Source organism: Peromyscus maniculatus, chromosome 8, assembly GCF_049852395.1.
Source record: "Peromyscus maniculatus bairdii isolate BWxNUB_F1_BW_parent chromosome 8, HU_Pman_BW_mat_3.1, whole genome shotgun sequence".
Taxonomy (NCBI): Eukaryota; Metazoa; Chordata; class Mammalia; order Rodentia; family Cricetidae; genus Peromyscus; species Peromyscus maniculatus.
Genome location: NC_134859.1, coordinates 62017988 through 62038267, shown reverse-complemented (window position 1 = coordinate 62038267; position 20280 = coordinate 62017988). Strand labels below are relative to the sequence as shown.

Sequence of the window (20280 nt, the reverse complement as noted above, 5' to 3'; positions counted from 1 at the left end):
GATGACAGCTGTGTCCTTATTTAACAGTTCTTGGGCTAGATGATTCCACTTTAGCTTAGCACCTTGAAACTCGCGGGACAGTCCAATCGTTTCAGTATCGCCGAAAGGACTCTCTTAGGAGAGAAACTGCTTTGGTTTGTAGCTTCTAACTTAAATGTGTGAATGTGGGAAGAGGAGGTGGGTGTTAGGATTCAATTAATGCCCAGGACAATCGAAAGGTACTACAGGTCTCTTCAAATCACCATCATGAAAAATGCTCTCCAAAATCTCATTAGAGAGGTTTGACAGAACAACTGAGCTCAGCCTCTCTGAGCTGGGCCTCGATTTCCTCATTTGTGGAAGGAGGAGGAAGCTGAATACAGGCCCTTCAAGGCTTTTCCAACTCTTAATTCTTATGATACTAGGACCTCTATAAAATAAATAGCAGATGGTTTCTGATAGATGCCAATAAATTAACATTCAGTTAGTGGTGTAGAAATATAGCAAACATAGCTTTTGCTTGTTTTCAATTTGTATATAATTGATTATTGAGTCAGATTTTCTCAACTTTAAAAGACAATTTCTCTTTTTATTATTATTTTTACTATTACTGGGCTGTAATCATTTGGGAGAAGACAACTCTTCATATCTCCCTACATGTTGCTAATGGGAATTTAGTTGACATTAAGGTAACAAAACTCAAAGAGAATCAGGGCTTTCATTCCCTTGGGGCAGGCTGCATCTCTGCTTCCCCAGTTCACAGCTAACATAAATGGTAGATGAAAAGGACTCCTCAGTTTGGTACCAGGGTGCCTCACAAATAAGACTCTCATGTGAACAAAGTACATCTATCTGTAAACTTTCCATTCTCTCCAGGAAACATCTTTCCGCATCCCCCTTTTTAGTCACTATCCATGCCTCCTGGTCACCTCCAGCTCCCCTAGTGAGGAGTGGTTCAAAATCCTCCGTGCCTTGGCTCAGAGAGATTAGCAACATGTAACAAGTATGCTAGCAATGTCCAGTGGTCAGGGCGGTCCTCCACACAGGAGGCTCTTCACTAAACTCTTTTTTTTTTTTTTTTTTTTTTTTGGTTTTTCGAGACAGGGTTTCTCTGTGTAGCTTTGCGCCTTTCCTGGAGCTCACTTGGTAGCCCAGGCTGGCCTCGAACTCACAGAGATCCGCCTGCCTCTGCCTCCCGAGTGCTGGGATTAAAGGCGTGCGCCACCAACGCCCGGCCACTAAACTCTTAAGACGCCTTCACAGAGTGAATACACAGCAACTGATGTTTTGTATATGGAAACAGGAGAAAAATCAGTTTCCAACATCGTGCCCGAGGAAGTCACCACAATGTTTAGATCGATTCACTGTAAAGCCAGCAAACATTAATTTGAACTTGGCTTTCCAGTAATCAAAGCCTTGTGGGAAAATGATAAAGCTGAACCAAAAGTACCAAGCCCTAAGGGAAGGGGAGGAGGGAGTACCAAACTAGAAAGAAAGAATTTTAAGACGCTGCTCATCCTTCCAATGCTCCCCCCACATTGTGTCTCTAACCCCGAGTCTGGCCCTTGTCAGTCACGTGCTCACCCACCGGGCTATCCTCCCAGCCCACTTCACGTCTTGTCAAACATTTCCTCCTCCACAAAGGTTCCTGTGTTCTTCCAGGTAGGTTTATAAATTCACTTTATTTTTTTACAATTTATTTATTTTTATGTACATTGGTGTTTTGCTTGCATGTAGGTCTATGTGAGGCCGTTGGATCCCCTGGAACAGACAGTTGTGAGCTGCCATTAGGGTGCTGGGAATTGAACCTGGGTCCTCTGGAAGAGCAGCTAGTGCTCTTAACCATTGAGCCAACTCTCCAGCCCCCATAAATTCATTTTCTAATGGGCGTTTTTTTTCTTAGATATGGTCTCTCTAAAATGTAGCCCTGGCTAGCCTGGAGTTTGCTATGTAGACCAGGCTGGGCTCAAACTCAGAGATCCGCCTGCCTCTGCCTCCCCAGAGCTATCTTTGTATTTTATATCCCAAATTAAGCATGGCACCTCTCAAGGGTTCAGTAAATAGTATTTTTAAACTGTATGTTGAGAACTATACTGTATGTTAGGCACCACATCAAACACTTTGCATGCATTAATTAAATCCTCAAACCTGTTACTGTTCACAGTTACAGCAGAGCTGGGTTGAGTTCAGTACTGTCTACCTTCAAGGTCAACGTGGTGCTTAATGACTATATTGCTTGCAGACTTGATAATGGAGAGTAATACTCTTCCTCAATATGGTTTCAGAGTAATAACTACATAACTACCGTTCCTCATTGTTTACTTGCAGGTTTAAGTGTGGGATATGGAGTTTCTGGGCTCAAATGCTACTTTTTTTTTCTTTTTTTCTTTTTGGAGCTGAGGATTGAACCCAGGGCCTAACCACTGAGCTAAATCCCCAACCCCTCAAATGCTACTTTTAAGATGTGCATATGTGTAGTGTGTGTGTCCACGGAACACACCGGCATGCAGCCAGAGGCCTGCCCTATGGCTTTCTGCCATATTTCTTCGAGACAGAACCTCTCGTTGAACCTGGAGTGAGGCTGGCTGCCAGCAATCCCAGTAATCCTCCTGCTTCCACCTCCAGCAGCCCTGGGGTTAGAGGCATCCATAGCCACACCCGCCTTTCTGTGGGGGGGCTGGGGATTCAAACTCAGGTCATCATGCTTGCATGGCACACACTCAGCCACTGAGCTTTGCCCCCAGCCCAAATATTACCATCAACACTAAAGGCGAACATATCATTAATGACTTTTTGTACGCAAAGGGACCCCAGTGTGGATGGGAAGCTGACTTGCAATTCTGTGAAATGAAAGGACTCCAGTTAAAACCTGGACCTTCTGATTTGACTTCTAGGGTTATTTCAACAGCTTCACACCACAGTGGTAGGATTGCCGAAGTTTACAATTTGCTGCTTGTATGGGTTTCCAGAGTGAAATCTGGGTCAGATTCGATGGTACACACTTGTAATCCTAGCACTTGAGAGGCTGAGGCAGAAGGATTGCAGTAAGTTCAAGGCCAGCTTGAGATACACAGCGGGTGAGCTGGGGCCATATAATAAGACTTTCAAAAAAAAGCAAGGCTGAAACTCGGATGCTCGATGCTAAGTTAAGGCTCCTTTACCAGACTCAAAGTCTCACTGGGGCTGGGGAGACAGCTTGGTAAAGTGTAAAGCACCTGTTGCATAAGTATAAGACCTGAATCCTATCCTCAGAGCCCCTGACAGATATCAACTAGGCATGGTAGTGAGCTGGAAGCCCCAGCTCTGGAGGGGCGGTCAAGCAGATCCCTGGGACTTGCAGGACAATCAGAGAGGCCTGGGCCAATGAGAGAACCTGTCTTAAAAACAGAAGCTGAGGCCGGGGAGTGGTGGCACACGCCTTTAATCCCAGCACTTGGGAGGCAGAGCAAAGTGGATCTCTGAGTTAGAGGCCAGTCTGATCTACAGAGAGAGATCCAGGACAGGCACTAAAACTACACGGAGAAAGCCTGTCTCGAAAAAACAAAAACAAAATAAAACAAAAAACCACAAGCTGAAAATCTGCTTTAGGAATGAAATTTGCGATTGTCTTCTGGCCTACACACACACACACACACACACACACACACACACACACACACACACACATACACACACACCACTCTTTGAACAGGAAATTCGTAAAGGTCTACTTTAGTCAAGCGTCTACCACTGAGGTATGTGGTCTTCCTTCCTTTTTGGTTCTATCCCATTCCACTAGGCTGCTTGGACATCATTAGCAGACAGGATATAGACTCTTCCCATGTCTGCTTCCCAGACATAAACTGAATCGTCTGTTTCCTTGTGAAATATTTGCCAATTCCCGGGTGACTGCCATATATGTGCTGTGTGGGCTACTCCCCTTCATCAAAGAGATCAGCTTCCTGTCCAGGAAAATGCTCCTACAAGGAAACAATTTAGATTCACACACAAACATCTTTATTTTGAACTCCAGAATGAGAACTTGGAGGTCTCATCCATCCATATGCTTTTTGTTGTTGTTTTGCTTTGTAGCCCTGACTGTCCTGTAACTCATCTGTAGCCCAGGCTGGCCTTGAACTCACAGAGATCCGCCTGTCTCTGCCTCCCGAGTGCTGGGATAAAAGGCGTGTGCCACCACCACCTTCATATATCCTTTAAAAACTGTAATAGAGAACATGGAATCTTAAAGTCAGTTATTTTGTTTGGGGCCACATTCGTTGTCACTTGGGGATTGTTGAAGCAGGGACAGAGTAGGAAGGAGGACCAGAAAATGAACTGATGGGAAGAGGCCAGGAGATAAAGATACAGGAAGGTGATCAAGAGAAACCAAGCTGGGCTGGAGAGATGGCGCAGTGGTCAAGAGCACTGGCTGCTCTTGCAGGGGACCCGAGTTCAGCTCACAACCATCTGTAACTCCAGCTGCAGCCCTTTGGGCCTCCGAGGGCACCTACACACACACACACACACACACACACATACACACACACACATACACACACACACACACACAAAATTAAAAATAAAATGAACATATTTTTTATAGAGAGACAAAAATAGAGTTTTAGGGAATAAACCAAGATCTACCCAAGTCAAGGGCAAGCAGACACAGTTAAAGATCCAGAGAGTGACAATTACAACAGCTAAGCAAGGGGAAAGGATGAAAGACACCAAGATGCAATTTGGCACAAAAAGGAAGAGGGTGATGGCCTTCTGTGGACCATTGTTTTCTCTAGGTGAACACCCACAAAAGCCACATGGCAGAAATAAGGAGGTGGCTTGCCATCAGTGCTGAGGGTGTGGCTAGGAAGAAATCAATCACCCTCCTCTTGGTTTCTCCTGCACCTTGCACTCAATAAACAGCAGATCGGTACAGCCCAGCACTGATGTGTGCCTACTGTTTGCGCAGGTGGTAGTGGCTATCCGGGAATTCAGACAGCACTGAGGCTGGGTTCAGAGACCTCGAATCCTATCCTGGCTTTGGAACTGACTCATAAACTGTGTGACGTGGAGAAAGCAACTTCAGCTCCACTATAACATGGTGGTGGTTGGGGGGGGGGGATTTCCTACCTGCCTTACAGGGTGGCTTGGACAATCAAGTGAGTTATGAATCAAAACTTCATGTTAAACTATGTGCCAGGCACAACAAAGGATCATTGTTCCTGGCTGCCCGAAGCACAGTTCTCTGCTGCTAGACGTCTCAGGAAATATTCTGGTTTGAGTGTGGAATACCATGAGAGCGCTTGTGTGGAAGGCATGGTACCCAGTGCAGTATGGGGGAGAGGTGGGGCCTTTGGCTCTGACCTCATCCAGGGATTAGCCCATTGATGGACTCAGGTTTAATAGGTGTGCTGGGTGTGGTGGGGACTTTAGGAGGCAGGGCTAAGATATAAGGTCACCATAAGGGTATATTTTATTTAAAGTCTCCCCCCCCCCCCGCCCCGCCTCTCTCTCGGCACTCCCCTCCCCCCCCCATAAATGAGCAGCTTTGTTTTGCTGTGTGTTCCCTGCCTCTCCACAAGCCCCACGGAGCACAGTGGTGCCAAATGCCCATGAATGGAAACTGTGAGCCAACACGGATCCTCCTTTAGGATTTGCCTGGATCTTTTTCAGGTTTTGTCTTTTAACAGTGACAGAAAGGTGACTAACATAATAAGCACCTGTTAGATTAAAAATGCCTTTGACTAGCCTTAACTAGCCTAAACCAGTTCCAGACTTCAGCTTTCCTGGGTTCTATCCCAGCCTGTTTGCAAGAGCAAACTGTGAGTCCTCTAAGGAAGCACGGTCACACCCCAAGTACATGGTTTCTGCAAACAGTGGCCACAGCCACAGCCACACACCAAAGGGCAGTCTTTGCTTTTGTGTACTGTGATACTGATCTTGTCAATAAAAGCGTAACTTACACAAAGAGCTGATTATAAGGTGCTTGCCTTTGTGTATTATTTCTTATTTTTGAAGACTTCCACATACACATTTCTTTTGTAAAAAGTGAAACCTTTGGATTGTCTGTAGGTCACAGAGACCTAAAAGCAAGCACTTCTAAGTTCATGTTTTAAAACTATTCAAGGACACTGAGCTATTAGGAAAATCACCTTGGAATGAGGAGAGCCAGAAAATCCCTGTGCACAAATTCAGCTGCCTTCCTGAATTAGAAATAAGGCTGGCAAGAGTTGATATCTTCATGTCTCACAGGTAACTCCACAACAGGGCTATTGTTTCCTTAAGTCAGATGGCTTTTTGTATTGTTTTCTGATTATAAAGTGGATTATATTAAAAAATAAAACATGCCCATTACAGATAATAATAATCACAAATAATAATGCCATACTTTGGTAGCATTCTCTGTAGTCATCTTCTTTGTTTTATTTATTTTATGTTTTGAGACAAAATCTCACTATGTAGCCCAGGCTGGCCCCAAACTCATAGAGATCCACCTGCCTCTGCCTCCTGAGTGCTGAGATTAAAATCAAGGAATAGGATGAAAGGAATGTGCCACCATGCTCAGCCAATGCTTGCATTTGGAACATATTTGATTGAAATAATGCATTAGAATACTACTACTTACTTAACATGCTTCCAATGTTATTTAAAATTTCACAAACTTCATTTTTAATAAATCGTAAGAATTTGAAATTTTAATCTCTATAGCTTATCTTTCAAAGACAAGAGACTGCTTCCATTTTTCTTTTTGTTGTTTGTTGTTTTTGAGATAAGGCCTCACTATGTTTCCCTGTCTGTCCTGGAACTGGCTATGTAGATCAGACTAACCTCAACTCTCCGAGATCTATCTGCCTTTGCTTCTTGAGTGTTGTCTGTTTTCTTTCTTTTTGTTTGTTTGTTTGTTTTGTGTGTGTTTTGTTGTATATTTTACTTTTTAAAAAAGTATTTCATTATATATGAATATATATAGTCTGGCAGTGTCTTTTTTTTGAAACAGGGATCTCTCTTTGGGACTCAGGGCTTGTTCTTAGGCTAGGCCGGCTGGCCAGTGAGCCTCGGATATCTGCCTACCTTCACCTCTTCAGAGATGAGATCACACAAGTGTGTACCAGATGGCTAGCTTTTTTCCTTTCTTTTTTTTTTTTTTGTTTTGTTTTGTTTTCCCAAAGTTTCACTGTGTAGCCCTGGTTGTCCTGAACTCGCTCTGTAGACCAGGCTGACCTCAAACTCACAGAGATCCACCTGCTTCTGCTTCCTGAGAGCTGGGATTAAAGGCGTGCGCCATCACCATCTTGCTGGCGGGTGTTTTTTTTAAAGTGTGAGTTCAGGTTGGGGATTTAGCTCAGTGGTAGAGCACTTGCCTAGCAAGCGCAAGGCCCTGGGTTTGATCCTCACCTCAGGAAAAAAGATGTGAGTTCTGGAGCTCAAACTCAGGTCTTTGTGTCCACACAGCAAACACATTATCAGTTAAGGTATCTCTCCAGCCCTATTTGTTTCACTGTGTAGTCAAGCTGGCCCCAAGCTCTTAATTCTCCTGGTTTAGCTTGCTGAGCGCCGGGATTAAAGGCAACACCACACTGAGCTGACTGGCTTCCACATTTATTCTCAGATCAACAGAATCAAGGCTTCTTCCCTGGTAACTTTAATCTTAAAAGTATTCAGAGTCCTATCCTTACTAGCATCCCGCAACTGAGTGAGCATCACAGTGTCTACAGAAACCCAAACTTCTTTTTAAGTACCTAACTTGTTCTTCATACAGAAGGAACTCCACTAATCTGTAGGAGGTTTAAGTGGTATATTCATTTCAGCACTTGCTATTGAATGAAGAAACAAATGAAGAAAAAGCCACTCTTGGTAAGGTGAAGTCTATAGCTTTTACCATACACAGCTAATGCCAACCATAAAAGTCATATTTCAATAAGGCTGTAGGTAATGGCTGGAGACTAAAAACAAGGCCGAGAAAGCTGATTAGTTATAAATACTTCAACATCTTATTTGGGAGGCACCGTCATACAGAACACCCGGAGCGTTGGCAGCAAGCTCACCATGGGGGATGATGTGGCCACGCTGCTGGGCCTCAGAGGGTGTTAATGATCAGTCCACAGACTGAACTGTGGGTCGTGAGCCAGGCTGAAATACCTCTACCCCGCTGGCAGAAAAATCCCCACATTGCCGGGAAACATGAAGGAACTGTCTGGCAGAGGCCTTAGAAAAATCTGGAAAGTTTTAAGTAGTATTAGTGCAGGGTGAAGGCCAGGGAGCATGCACTAATCAAGATACTGCTGCCCCACCCCCACCCCGCCCCCATGATGTTCTGCATTCTGAGGTGCTACCTTTGCCTTTTTGGTACTTCATGCTTTCCTGTATTTATCATTACCGCCTGTGTCATGTGTGAGCACAGACACATGCTCACGTGGGGGTCAGAGGGCAACTCTCAAGAGTCTGTTCTCTCCTTTCACTGTGGGTTCCCGGGAGGGAGCTCAGGTAGTTAGGCTTGTGAATACTTTACCCACTGGGACATCTCAGCAGTCCTTGTATGTGCTCGTCTGTGTTGGCTGTCAAGTGCACTGCTCACGCCATCTGCTGCTGTTTAATGGCCTCTGTTAGCACTTTTATAACTATGATAAAACTATAATTCCTACTCTAACAGCACATGCAGAAACTCTCAGAAGAGCATCAACATTATAAAGGCAGAGAAATATGTATTGAGATCACTGTTTTCTACTAACATTAGTTTAGTGAGAAAAATGAAAAATCAGTTGAAACAGAATAAAATAAGGTAGCTAGATATAAGATCAGTATACAAATATAAATGACTTTTTTATATGAGCAATGAATATCAATTAGAAAATATAATGGGAGGCTGGAGAGATGGCTCAGAGGTGAAGAGCACTGGCGGCTTTTGCAGAGGTCCTGAGTTCAATTCCCAGCAACCACATGGTGGTTCACAACCATCTATAATGAGATCTGGTGCCCTCTTCTGACCTGCAGGCAGACAGAACACTATACACATAATAAATAAATAAAATACAATGGAAAAGAGGATTATTTAAAACTTTGTTAGCTGGACTTAGTGGTACATGCCTTTAATCCCAGCACTCAAGAGGTAGAGACAAGCAGATTTTTGTGAGTTCAAGGCCAGTCTGATCTACATATATTGAGTTCCAGGACAGCCAGGGCAACATAGAGACACTTTGTCTCAAAAATCAAACAAAAAAATGGAATAAAACCACCTAGGTGTGACAGCACACACTCATAATTCCAGCACTTGGGAAGTAGAAGCAGGAGGATCAGTATTTTCTTGCAGGGGGTGGGAGTTATAATCTAATTATATTTCTCCCTCTCCTTTCTTCCCTCCAAACCCTTCTTATATCCCTTCCCACTCTCCTTCAAGTTCATGGCCTCCTTTTCCCCTTGGAGGATCAACATCCTAAGGTCATCACTGGCTACACGTTGAGTTGAAGACTAGCCTGAGATACCTCGTATACTGACTCAACCCCCCCCATGCATACATATGCTATACATATATGTATATAATGGCTAGTTTTAGGCCTAACAAAATATGCGAGATTTATATGAAAGCAACTCTATAGCTTTACCAAACACATGAATGCCTGAGCAAATAGAGAGCGTGGCCCTATGATGAAAGATTCAATATTATAAACGTTGATTTTCCCTAAATTGATGTATAAACTCAATGTGATCTCAATCAAAACCCAACTTTTGCAAATTAGAGATATTTTTTTTTTAATTTATTGTGTATACAGTGTTCTGCCTGCATGTAGGCCTCCACACCAGAAGAGGGCACCAGACCTCATTACAGATGGTTGTGAGCCACCATGTGGTTGCTGGGAATTGAACTCAGGACCTCTGGAAGAGCAGTCAGTGCTCTTAACCTATGAGCCATCTCTCTAGCCCCTAGAGATAATTTTTTATTACAGCCAAGAAATACGTGAATTGAGTAAAAGGGCATGGAGGAAAGAAAAGGAGTTTTGCTAGAATATATCAAAACATTCCACAATCAATCATAATTGAAACAGTAAGGAAGAAGGAAAGACATCAGGGGAATAAGACAGTCTTGAATTACTGCTGGTTTTTTTTTGTTGTTGTTTTTGTTTTTTGGAGACAGGGTTCTGTGTATCCCAGGCTGACTCCAACTCACTCTGTAGCTGAGGATGATCTTGAACTTGCCATCCTCCTGCCTCTGCCTCCAAGATCACAGCCTGCCCCATCAGACTTCAGGACAGCACTCTACCACCTGAATTACATCTCCAGGCCTGTTTTTGAGACAGGATCGCAAGTGGCCCAGGTTGGCCTTGAACTCACTGTGTAGCCAAGGATGACTTTGAACTCCTGATCTTCCTGCCTCTACCTCCTGAATGTTGGGATTACAGGAATGCTATGCTATATCCAGATTATGTGTTATATCCAGAGTGCTGAGGACCAGACCCAGGCTCTTGTACAATATGTGCAAGCCAACGTTCTACTGACTGAGCTACAACCCCAGGCCAAAATTTATTTGTGGCAAGTATGTTAGAACTAGCGGGAAAACTATAGAAATCATTAACTTCCCATCTGGAAAACTTCTAATTCTAAAGTTAGAAGTTGAAATTTGTTTGAGATATAGTTCCACTCTGTAGCCCAGGCTGGCTATCCTCCTGCCTCGGCCTCTCAGGTGCTGGAATTATGGTATGAGCCACCATACACATTTTTGTGTATCAGGGATTGAACGTGGGCCTTGTGCACACTAAGCAAATGAGTTATAGCCTAAGCCCTAGAAGCTGAATAGTCCATTATAACCCATGTCCCCCCAGAGCCTCCAAATATGAACTCATTGGTAACTAAGCTAAGGACTAAGAAGAGGCCATACTAGATTAAAGTGGAACCTACCCCGAGAAATCACTAGCCCGAGATCTCCTTAGAACAGTCAGGACTCTCACAGACAGCGGAGACAGGAATGGGAAAGCGGAGCGGGACGGGAATGCTGAACCTGTAGGCAGCAGAGGCCCTGGGCTGCTGCTGGCCATCAGAGGCTGGGGAGGAAGGCGTGGGAAGACTTCTCCCTCTGAGTCTCCAAGATGGAGCCAACCCTTCAACACGCTGTTTCAAGGCTCTGGTCTCTGGAGCTGTGAGAAAATGTCTGTTGTCATCAGCTCCCCAGCTATGGCAATGCATTATAGCAGCTGTAGGAAGCAAATGTAACGCTGCCACACACTAGGCAAAAAGTGAGGTTCAGGTGTAGTGAATATTAAACACACCAAAGGCCGTTGGAGAAATCTCAAAAATTATTTTTATAATTGATAAAATTTCCCAAGAAAGATATAAAACCTAGATGTGACATAGAGCAGGACGAACAGATTTGTATACATCTAAAAATCAAACAGGCCAGGGAGATGGCTCAGCTGTTTAACATGTTTGCCACCAAGCCTGGCAACCTGAATTCCATCCCTAGGACCACATGGTGGAGGGAGAACCGACCCCCACACTGATTCCTTTACACACACACACACACACACACACACACACACACACACACACCCCACTATCTTTCAAAATTTTACAAATTATAAAGACTGGAAATAGAAGAAATACAAACAGGCTGATACAAACTTTGTAATATTTAAATAACTGATACTATCTGGTATGCCAAGGATTAAATGATACAGGCTTCTTTTATAATGCTAATGTAAGATAAATATGTATTAAAAGGGTATTTGTGCCAGGCAATACTTATAATCCCAGCAGCACTTGGGAGGCTGAGGTAGGAGGATCACAAATTTGAGGCCATCCTGGGAGTACACAGTAAGACCTTGTCTCACAACAAAAAAGAATATTGCTATAGTAGCAAAAATATTTTAAAACACTAAATAACTAGTAACACAGTGATTAAATATTTTGCAGTATGTTCTAACTATGGAATAGTATATATTAACTGTGGATATTAAAAAGAGAGCTGTGGATAGGGTGCACCTCTGTGGTACAATGCTTGTGTAGCACACATGAGACTCTGAATTCCATCTTCTCCATTAGACAGACAGACAGACAGAGAAGAATCTCCACAATCCACTAAGGAGGAAAAGATGGATGAGAACAAACTGCTGAACAGTAAACATAGTATAATATAATTTGTGATCATATTGGTTCATAGCGGTTCAAGGGCGCTGGGCACATGCTGTGGTGTATATTCAGACAGGGCTCACCGGGAAGAATGTCTAACTGCAGACACCACTGGCTGCTCTGCAGAAGGCGGCACAGGGCTGGATCTGAGTGTGCACATGTGATGGTGGAATGAACGAGGACTTCTGCATCTTCTTCCACGGCCCAGGACTTTTCCCAGTCACCGTGACTTGCTGCTTATTACGTAAGTAGGAGGGGGAAACATAATGAGCACCCAAAAGTGATGGAGGTAATTGCTAAAAAGGAGGATACTGGAAAATACTGTTCAGTGTCATGTACATGTGTTTTGAAATCTAGTTAAAGAAAACAGACTTAGTGCTTCCAGAATAGACACATGCACATCACGTGCTTTCACCAGTCATGGGGATCTCGTCATTTTCTGAAGTGTGAAGACACCGCATAAGTGCCTATGAAGCAATAATGCTGATTTTTCCAAGAAGACTGTAATAGGATATTGAAGTCCAAGGAGGAAAAGTGCTCAGACAGGCACATAGCCAACCTTGGTGTCAGGCCTCATTTTATTACCCTGTCTAGTCTCCAGCACTATACAGACTAAGGAGTAATATACATGGAAACATTTAGCCGTGCACTAAATACTCTCTACACCCACTCTATTGTATTGCTCCCAAGCCATTTGCTACTGAATAGTGTAGTGTGCCATCGTATCTGCCCACAAGCTGCTAAACTCTAAACACAACACGTTAAGTGTGCGAGGCGAGGCAAAGGCGGTGAGAACATAGAAAAACTCAGAAAAAACAAAGTGGAGATTTTATAGGTTGTTGAGAATGTGTGACTGTCATAAAGGAGCAAAGTCCGTGTTTTCTGATATCAAGGACTTAGACACTAAGTGAGATGGATGTGAGGATGGCCTTTCTTTCTTTCTTTTTTTTTTTTTTTTTCTATTTGAGAAGGTGTCTCATGTAGCCCAGGCTGGCCTCAAATCCACTGTATAGCTGAGGATGACCTAGAACTTCTGATCTTCCTGCCTCTACTCAGATTACAGGCCTGCACCAACATGCTTGGCTTTTTGGGGCCCTGGGGATTGACCATGACTCAAGGAATGCACCTTGACTCAAGAATCCAGCAGGCACTGCGCTGGAGACCTAGCTCCGCTGGTGGTGTTTCCCTAGCTATACACAAAGATCTGGATTCCATCTCCGGCATTCTGTAAAACCAGATGTGGATGTGCACACCTGTAATTCCAGCACTTGGGAGGAGGTAAAGGTAGGAAGATCAGAGGTCCAAGGTCACCCTTAACTCCATGATGGGTGTGAGGCCAGCCCCAAGTATGGGAGACACTGTGTTTTATTTTTCTGTTTGTTGTTGTTTATTTGTTTGTTTTAAAGAATCTAACAGGTAGAAAAAGAGCCAAAGAAACAGAAAAGAAGGCCTGAAATAACCATAGTAACTGGTAAGGAATTTAAGGACTGGTTGGTTTGTTTGGTATTGGGGATAGAACCCGGGGCCTCATGCATTCTAGGCAGGTGCTCTTCCACTAAGCTACCTCTCCAGCTGAGCCTGTAAGTGGTTTTTGTAGAAGAAATTACTGGTAGCTATACTGCAATGATTGTACTAATTAACATCAATTTTATGAAGCAAGTGTTTTTATACTTATCAGTATACAACTTGTGAAAATGGGGCGGTCATTGAGCAAGTGATGTGAATATGGAAAGTGATCCCAGTGTAGCCAATGGGAAGGCTACGTTTGAAACATCTGGGAGCTTGCATATTGGCATGGCTGAGTGCCTCTGCTGTGACCGTGGGAACGGGAGCTGCTGAAGCTAACTGGAGATTATGATCTGCTTGGCAAGAATGGGCATGCACAGGGAACCACAGTACCAATCAAAACAAAACTGGTGTCTAGGATATAGGGAACATTTAGAGCCATCCAAATGTCAATCAAAACAAATGCCAAGATGTTACAGTAGCTTCAAGAATGAGAGACAGAAAAAGAACCAGTTATCATGACGAGCCATGTACTAAAACAGCTAATAAAGAATCACCAAGAGATTGGCTGGGTGTGATGGGTGAGGCGTGATGGCTCACACCTTTAATCCCAGCACTCAGGAGGCAGAGGCAGCCAGATCTCTGTGAGTTAAAGGCCAGCTTGGTCTACGTAGTGAGTTCCAGGACAGCCAGGGATACATAGTGAGACCCTGCCTAAAATAAAAAAAAAAAAAAAAGAGGAAGAGGAGGAAGAGGAAGAGGAGGAGAAGAAGGAGGAGGAGGAAGAGCAGCAGCAGCAGCAGCAGCAAGAGAAGGGGCTGGAGAGATGGCTTAGAGGTTAAGAGCACTGGCTACTCTTCCAGAATATCCTGTGTCCAATACCCAGCACCTATATGGTGGTTCACAAAGGTCTGTAACTCCAATTCCAGGGGATCTGATGCCCCCTTTTGGCCTGTTTAGCTACTGTACGTATATACATACATGTAGGCAAAACATCTACACACATAAAAATATAACAATTTTCTTAAAGCACCAAATGAGAATAAGATTTGGCATGAGAACTAAACTACAATATATTCTTTTTTTGGGGAGGGAGGGGTTGGGTTTTGGTTTTTCAAAACATGGTTTCTCTGTGTACCCTGGCTATTCTGGAACTTGCTCTATAGACCAGACTAGCTACAATTCAGAACTCTGCCTGCCTCTTTCTCCTGAATGCTGGAATTTAGGTGTGGGCCACTACCCTGGCTCAATATATTTTTCTATTTCTCGTTGGTTGCAGAAAACTGGGTGTGGTGGCCCAAGCCTGTTTCCCAGGACGGAAGCGGAAGTACTGTGGATTTGTGCCAGCCTGGGCTACATGTCAATTGCAGGCCAGGCTAAACAATATGGTGAGACCCTGCCTCAAACAATACAAACCCAAGTGGTACCAGTGCCTCCTTCTAACACTGGTATAGCCAAAGGCTACACACGCCTCCACCCCATTTCCGAAGCGGTCCTTAGGGCTCTTACGCACCGCCATGTTTGGTTCAGTTATTGTGGGTGGCAACCTTCACAGAGATCCACCTGCCTCTTCCTCCTGCATCCTGGGATTAAAATCATGGACCACCCACCCAGGGAGAAGAAGGTGCTGGTAACATTTAATGGGCATAAAAAGGTCATTTCGACATCCTCTAGCTTATTTGTTTGTTGTAGTGCTGGGCCACACCCATTTGGAGGTTACAGAGAGTGGAGCCGAAAGGGGTATAACAAGCCTTAGTCGAGCCTAGTGGTACAGGACTGTAATTCCAAAAACTCTGGGGGCTGAGGTAGAAAGACCACAAGTTCAAGGCTAGCCTGGGTTATAGAGTGACCAGCCTGACAAATTAATGAGACCCTGTCTTAAAATAAAAAGTAAATACAGGGCTGGGGTGTAGCTCCACACAGAGTACCTGCCTAGCATGCACGAGGTTCTGGTTCTAATCCCCAGGGTAGACACTGGGGCTCACTCTCTCCTCTCTGTGTGTGTATGGAATGTTTATTTGCAGGGTGCATGGGTGCACACGTGGAGGTCAGCCGAGAACTTTGGGGGGCCTGCTCTATCACTTTCTGCCTTCTTACCTGGAGAAGGGGTTTCTCACTGAAACGAAGCTTGGCATCTAGACTGGCTTGCCATCAAGCCTCAATCCGCCTGCCCCACCCCACCATGTTGTTACTGGCATGACAGCCATGCCCATCTTTTCCCATGGGGGCTGGGGATCTGACCTCAGATCCTCAGGCTTGCACACCAAGTACCCTTACTCACTGAGCCATCTCCCCAGCCCAAGACCCTGTCTTGATCTTATAAAAGGAACACCGTCTGCACAGTAAGCATTAGAAACAGGGCGGTGATGGCGCATACCTTTAATCCCAGCACTCGGTAGGCAGAGGCAAGCGGATCTGTGTGAGTTCAAGGCCAGCCTGGGCTACAGAATGAGTTCCAGGAAAGGCGCAAAGCTACACAGAGAAACCATCTTGAAAAACCAAAAAAAAAGAGTTAGAAACACTAAATTGACAGAAAAGGGTTAAACTCAGCTTACCAGATCTCACTAGCAAAGACTGTCCAAATCACTTCCTATATCCTTAACACCACTTTCTATTGGCACAGCAAGAAACATTATGGAGATCCCTTTTTAGGGGTTTCTGTTATCTTTCTACCCCACTCTTACATTTCCTCAGAGATGGACCACGCACAGTTCTCTCACAGCCTGCTAGACCACTCCTTCTATTTATCTGTTTCTTTTGAAATAGGATGAAGCTCAAATTGCCATCATCCTTCCTGAACCTCCCAAGTACTGATGGAGGTTACAGGTGTGTGCCACCACACCTAACTTCCAGTCACCTGTCAAAGGGCATGTTCCTCAAGATTTAGTTTTGCTTCATTTATTGATTGTCTTATGGATCCTAGACCGACTTCAAATTCAATATATAGCTGAGGGTGACCTTTAACTTCTAATCCTCCTGCTTCCAGCTCCCAAATGCTGGGATTGCAGTCATGGATCAGCACACCCTGGGTATGCTGTGCTAGGAATCAAACCCAGGGCTTCGTGCACTGGCTGAGCTACATCCCCAGCTCCTTTACTTCCAGGCATTAGAGACTGGATGCATGCCTTATGTGTGGGATTTCACAATATTAAGTAAGTTCTCTATAATACCTTGTATCACCTGTACCCCATGCCACAGAATATCAGGAAATGGCTTTTAAAAGCCCAGTTCATTTGTGAGACTATCACAAGCTCATTTTCATATACAAATCTCACTTATCTATAAACTTCCACACCATATTTATATTAAAGTCGTATCATCTGTTTTTCTCCAGCCAAAGGCATTTTTCTCTTTGCTTATTATAAACAGCTTGACCTGTCATTGCTTATCCTAATGCATTTTTAAAACAAGTTTCTTGTTACATTTATTTATTGTATGTATATGTGTGTGTGTGTGTGTACACACGAGCACAAGCACGCATGTGTGAGCACGCATGTAGGTGAGAAGATAGCAACTTGAGCCCCCTGAATTGCATGCCGAGCCCCTACCCAGTGAATTAGCAGGCCATCGGGGAACTGTGTGCAGTGTGTCTCTGAAGAAATGTAAGAGTGAGGTGGAGGAAAGTTGTGGCATTTGGTTTTCTCCTTTTACTCTGTGGGTGTCAGGGACTCAGGTCATTAGGCGCAGTGGCAAGTGTCTTTCCCGCTGGGCCATCAAGCCAGTCACAATGCAGTTTTTAAACTAGTGTCTACCTGGACTCTTTTAAGCAGCCTACAGTTTTTGTGTACTGTACAACTCCCCTAAGCTGAGCTCGCACTGAATATTATTATTAATACTGGAGTTGGGGGCTTCAGAAGGAAGAACGGTTTCAAGCGGTAGCCGACAGCGACCACTGACAACAGGTACAAAGGACAAGCAGCAAGAACCAGACAGTGTGAATCTGGACTGGACATGCTTCTAGATTCCCTGTGACAATCCAGGCAGCTCCCTAACAGAGGAAGGACAACAGGGAGCGGCTGCAGGTGACAGCAGTGAACCTGGCGTCACCACTCCTCTGCCTCTGGTCCTTCCTTCAAAGGCTATCCTTTTCCTTATGACAACTCTCGACACCAAAGCATCCGGCTCCAGCCAGTTCTCTAGCCTTTGCTTGTACCACTCTGCCCTTGACTTTCGAAACCCCACGTCCTAGCCAGGCCCTCTCTTCCTCCTGGCTCTGCACATGCTGTTACTTCGGTTTGTCATCCCTTCCACATTGCTACAGCTTAAAGATCACTTCCGAAGAGAAAGCTTCCCCAGCGGCGTCCACACCCACGATCTCTTAGCACATCTCCCAGGGTGCACTGTCCTTGTCTGGCTTTGGACCTATCACAATTACATATTCATTTGTATGAACACTATCTCCTGTGGTGGCAGGCATTTGGTGTATCTGGTTCTTTGCTGAACTCAGCACCCAGCCTAGCTGCCTGTCACCCGGAAGAACAGGTGTTGAATATGGATATTGAATGAGTGAGAGAAACACTTAGCCATAGGATTGAGGTGGTTTTGTTTGTTTGAACCAGCTCTCCACTCCCTCAACTGTTAAATTGGGATTATGGTAATTACAAACTTCAGAATTGCTGTGGATTAAGAGTCAAGGTATGTAGTGTGCTTGGTATGTGCATGACATATAGTAAGCATTAGGAAACATTAGCTATTATCATCATTAAAAAGAGACTCTGAGTATCCGAAACTCTTAAACATTGTCAGTAATAATGTGAACATAGTACTCTTGCTTATAATTATAAACACGGATCATACCACTTAGTAATCTTTTTTTTCCCCCCCGAGACAGGGTTTCTCTGTGTAGCTTTGGAGCTATCTTAGAACTCGCTTTGTAGACCAGGCTGGACTTGAACTCACAGAGATCCACCTGCGTCTGCCTCTGGAGTGCTGGGATTAAAGGAGTGCGCCACCACCATCTGGCCCACTTAGCAATCTTACGTCTGGGTATACACCTCAGTGAACAGAAAATTTACACAAAAATGTAGACAGGAATGTTTATAGCACTTTTATTCACAACTCCTCAGACCGAAAACAACTCAGATGTTTTCCAGTCAGTGAGTAGATAAACAAATCAACGGAGTACTGCACAGCAAGAAACAAACTGATGATATGAGTAATGAAATGGATGAATCACAAATCCATCATGCTAAGTGAGAGGAGAAAGACTCAAAAGGTGACATGCGGTATGATTCCATTTATGTGGAATTTATATGACGTTCTGGAAAAGTCAGAACTCTAAGACTAAAACTCAGGCCAGTGGTTTCCAGATAATAGAGTGGATGTGAAGAAAAGTGGGGGGATTATGGCAATGTCCTAACTGGATTGTGGTGTGCTTACATGACTATATGCATTTATCAAAGCTCATGGCATTGGAAACTGAAAAGGGCTGATTTTACTATATGCAAATGAGAAATAATTTACAATAGAAAAGTAAAACAATAGATAAAACTATTTTCCTTTAGGAATGGTACACATGGTTTCCTTTCTCGTTCTACTCCCTTGTATCTCCTTTCATCTCTTTTTGTTTTATCTTATTTTTTAAAATTTCTTAATTTTACGTGTATGGGTGTTTTGCCTGCATGTACATCTGTATACCATGTGCATGCTTGGTGTCCAAGGAAGCCATAAAAGGGTGCTGGATCCCTTGGAACTGGAGTTACAGACCACTGTGAGCTGCCATGTGGGTACTGGGACTTGAATTCAGCCCCTCTGGGAGAGCAGCCAATGTTCCTAACTGCTGAGCCATCTCTTTAACCCCTTTATTTTATTTTTACTTTTTTGAAGATAGGGTTTCACTGTGTAGCCCTGGCTGTCCTGGAACTCACTCTGTAGACCAGGCTGGCCTTGAACTCACAGAGATGCTCCTGTCTCTGCCTCCCAAGTGCTGGGATTAAAAGCATGTTCTGATACCCCCAACCAGTTCAGACCTAGCCCCTTTATTTTTTAATTATGTATACGTGTGTATGTCTGCCTTGTGTTTGTGGGAGCTCTTGGAGGCCAGAAGAGGATGTTTTATGCTTTGGAGCTGGAGTTATATGTGGTTGTGAGCTGCTCAATGAAGGTACTAGGAACTGAACTTGGATCCTGGATCCTCTAGAAGAACAGAAAGCACTTTTAACTGCTGGTTTTTGAGACAGTTTCACCACATAGTTCTTCTGGCCTCAAACTCTCCATCTTTCTACCTGTTTCCAGAGTACTGGTATCTACAGGCATGTGCTACTACATCCAGCTGGCACCTATATTTCTAATAATAAAAGCTGGCACCTACAATTTCTGATAATACTGTATGTTTATTGCAGACATATGGGAAAAATGCAGAAAAAAATATTTCCTTGTCATTGACTTTTGGTTGCGACGGGGTCTCATGTAGCCCAGGCTGGCCTCAAACTCACTATGTGGCTGAAGCCAGCCTTAACCCCTTGTCCTCCAGCTGCAGTCTTCCAAGTGCTGAGATTATAGGCTAGTGCCATTACACCCAGCCAATATTGCTTTCATATATATATATATATATATATATATATATATATATATATTCTACTTTCTGAAATACAGTGTGTGTACATTCCCATGTCATTAAATAATTATAACAACCATAATTTTATGAGTCAGTAATATATATGTATGTGCAAATGTGTGGAGGACAACTTGTGAGAGTCAGGG

At 43.9% G+C, this 20280-nt stretch overlaps 1 protein-coding gene across 1 annotated transcript in view; it reads right to left on the bottom strand.

Moving 5' to 3' along the window:
* Tlcd3a (TLC domain containing 3A) overlaps positions 1-20280 on the bottom strand; it is a 29873-nt gene that overhangs the window by 8682 nt on the left and 911 nt on the right. The gene's annotated exons all lie outside the window — the stretch shown is intronic.